The sequence below is a fragment of the Emydura macquarii genome, unplaced genomic scaffold, assembly GCF_026122565.2.
Source record: "Emydura macquarii macquarii isolate MOO-44397 ecotype Brisbane River unplaced genomic scaffold, CSIRO-AGI_Emac_v2 contig_3114, whole genome shotgun sequence".
Classification (NCBI taxonomy): Eukaryota; Metazoa; Chordata; order Testudines; family Chelidae; genus Emydura; species Emydura macquarii.
Window position 1 is genome coordinate 397,226 of NW_027133251.1, and position 3,724 is coordinate 400,949.

Below are 3,724 nucleotides of genomic sequence, written 5' to 3' on the forward strand. Positions count from 1 at the left end.
CTGGGGCACGCAGGCTCGGCGATGGGCGGAGCACGGCCATGGGGGCTGGCGGGTGAGTCGGCCTCAGCTGGGGCAGAGCAGGGCTGTCCGGGAGCCAGGACCTCAAGCCAGGGCACGGCTTGATGCCAGCTCCCAGGACCGATGAGGCACCGAGGGATGCGCCCAGCTCTCCACGCAGGCAGGGTCGGCCGGGGGCATCACAGCCCAGCACAGCTGACATGCGCAGGGCCCAAGCATAATTTTTTCGGGCCCAGTACAAACTTGTAACATGGACCCCCTACCACGCACAGACCATGATCCCTCATCCCATGCATACAATCTCACGAGCTGTGAAAAAGGTTTGAATTCTGAAATTACTGTTACATATTCTACATTTCTGAAAAATGCCCCCCTTTGCTATTTTTGTTTAACATAACACCCGGCCTGAGAGTCCGATAAGTTTGCTGACTATTTTGTAGCTTTTTGGTCATTATGAAAGTATTATATCCTGTCAATGCCTTGATTTTTTTTATTCTAATGGACCAATGTGACTGCAAACATTTTATAATTAGGCCAATTAACTTTAAAGCTTTATTTTTCTGGCCTTTTTCATTGCAAAATCATGAATTAGCCCCCCAAAGTCATTTCTCTTGCAAGTTCACACTCAATGGACAAGATAGCTAGGTGGCTGAACCGTTCTTGCCCCATTGCAGAACGCCTGCAGTTTGTGATGAGTGCTAGCTTGCTGAAATGTCTTTCAGCTTCTGTCACAGACACGGGCAGGGTGCAAAAAATCCATAGGGCTGTGCACACTTCATTGACAGTTAGTTGCAGTTGTTTTCTGTAAATCTCATTTAATAAGGTAAGTGGGGGTAGTTCATATTCTTTTCCAAAAGTAGATTTGAAGATTTTTTTCATGTGCAACGTTTCACAAGGAAAATTCTCAGAAAGATCTGTCGGATACTTGCGAAGTCGACATTTAGAAGCTTCTTCCAGTTCCCCAGGCTCTAGTGTCACATATTTTAGGACTGAACGGGATGCCAACAAACGTCAAACGACAAATCCCAGTTTACCCACACAAGCACACCCTTGCTATTCTGGAGAACAGGCCTGGGCTGGGCCAGCAGGCCCAGCAACTCACTGTTCACAATGTTGCGTGTGACTGCGCTAACACTGCTTCTGATTGGCGCCAGCAAATCTCACAAGGTCTGGACAATAGATACAGGGAAATAAGTGTCTATAAATATCCTCAGGCATGATCTACAATTTAGCCTCAATTTTATCCTCATAGTAATGGGGGTTGCAGCCTGGGCCAGACCCCACAGGGCCTCTGGGCCCCGGTAAAGTATACTCTTTCCCCCCCATGTGGGGCCCTGGACACGCGGCATGTCCCCCGCCCTGCCAGTGCCAGCCTCGCCTGGGGGAAAGCCCCGCCCTGAGTGGGTGCCAGGCCCCGCCTCCTGCGGAAGGGCATCCAATCAGAGCTGTGCTGGAAGCAGGCACAGCTCCGCCCCCTCTATCCTAGTCCCTCCCTCCCACTGCCCAGCAGAGATGAATGTTGGGGCAGGGGAGGGGGAGAGGGAGGAAGCAGAGGACACATTCTCACAGGAGGGGAGGGGGATCAGACAGAGCATCTAAGGATGGACAATGGGTCAGTCTGCTCCCCCCTCTCCTGTGAGCAATGGATCAGTCTGCTCTCTGCTCCTCCCCCTTCCTCTGCACTGGGTCAGTCTGCTCCCCCCTCTCCTGTGAGCAATGGGTCAGTCTGCTCCCTGCTCCTGCCCCCTCCCTTTGCACCGCCCCTGGCCATGGGAGGGGAGGGGCCGAGCTGCAGGAGGGGTGGGGCTGTGTAATTCATTGCTGGCTGGGGGATGGGGCAGGTGTGGGGTGCACAGAGTAACCCAATGAGAAAGCTGGGGGGGGCGGGAGTTAGGATCCCCGGGCTCAGTGCAAGCGGAGGAGGGGAGATCGCAGCGCTGACCCCCTCCTCCCACATCCATATTCATGAAAAAAATTAATCTCCTGGGTCTGAGCCTTTGGGGATGTGTGTGGGGGGGGGTGGGGGGGGGACAGGAGGGTCATGCGGCTGGCCACGCCCTCTGGCCAAAGGAGGGGGGGCCTGCAGAGCCCAAATGTGGCTCCTGTTCCCCTGCGCCCGGCTCGACCCTGCCTCCCACTTCACAGCCCCTGAGGCAAGGTGTTCCGCGTGTGATCGGAACCGGGCGCTCCTGGCTCCCAGCCCACGCTCACTCCATTCCCACCCTGCCCATGGGCTCCTCCCGCTGGCGGTCTGGGATTGCCACCCCTACCCAATACCCAGTGGCTTCCTACAGACCCCACGCTCCTGCCAGCATCCTGAGCCTGCCTGCTGGCGTTCCCCATCCCAGCCGTGGCACTCCCGGTCCCACCCAGCCCCACTGGTATTCCCCAGCCCCACGGCATCCCCGATTCCCCCCCTCCCGCAGCATTCGGAGGCTGCTCCCCAGCCGGCGGCCCCCTCGCCCAAGGAGCCGCAGTGCAGCTTTCCAGCATTGATTTCTCCCCGCCGAGCCGGCACGAGGGAGACTGACAGTGGCCGCGCGGTATCGACGGCGCAGAAGAAAAGAGCTGCTGGCAGCCTGCCCCTGGGATTAGCGAGGGGACGAGGCCTGGGGCCTCCCAGGCCTCAAGTGGAAGAGTTACCGAGCAAAGGAAATCAATGGCACTTAATCTGTGTCTAATCAGCACGCGCGGCTCAGCCTGCAGCAAGGGGGCCGCTGCTTGGAGGGCCAGAAGGATGCGGGGGGGGTGTTGTTATTCTGTTGCCCCCCCGCCCTCCCTATAAAATGCATGGGCCAGATCTTGACCCCCAGGGACACCCCCTTCCCTAGGCCCTCGCTGGGGGCACAGAGTGGGGCAGGGCCCCCACGGGGCTGGGTTGCTGAAGGGTGCAACTGAAAAGGGGCAGCAGAGTCCGTGCCTGGGGGAGGGGGCCCAGAAACGGGGAGCTGCCAGGGCAGAGCTGAGCGGGGCACAGGGGGAGATGGGGAGCAGGGGCCCCTCATGCCCTGCTGGGGGCACAGCCCCACGCTGGCTTCATGGGAGGCACAGCCTCCCTGGCCGTCCTGCCTTTCTCCCACAGTGACTGGGCACGCCAGGCTAGATTCCCCTGGGCGAGGGGCATGTGAGCTTCCAAGTCTGCGCGGTGGCGCTTTACCCCCTGCAGTGCCCTGCCCGGGGGGTGGAGGGGAACAGGGCCTTGCCCACGCCAAACAGGCGGGCACATGCTCCTGGGCTCTGCTCAGGTTCAAATTCAATACCCGCCTGTCCCGGGCCGTGCTGGAGAGACGGCAGCTGTAGGGGCAGTGCCAGGCCTTCCTCTGCGGGACCCAACCTGCAGAAACCAGCTCCGCCTGCCCCCGTTAGCCCACGCAGCCTGCAGGTGCGGCAGGCAGGCCCCTGAGCAGAAATCCCAGCCGGGGCGTCATCACGGCGTGAATTTAGCCCGCAGCCAAGTCATGGCAAGGAAGGGGAGCAGCTCGCTGCGTGCGGCTGGAGCGGCGATAGCGGAGCTGTGTCTGGCTCCTGCCCGCAGCTCTTCCGGTGCCCCACAGTCCTGACTTGCAGCCCCTGTTAAACCAGCCCTGGAGCTCCCCCAGGTCTCAGCTGGGGAGCCGTGCTGCCCAGCCCTCCAGGCGACACGTCATGGAGCCAGGGGCTCAGTGCTGCGTTCCCAGCTTCGGAACAGTCTCTGGGCGGGAGGGAG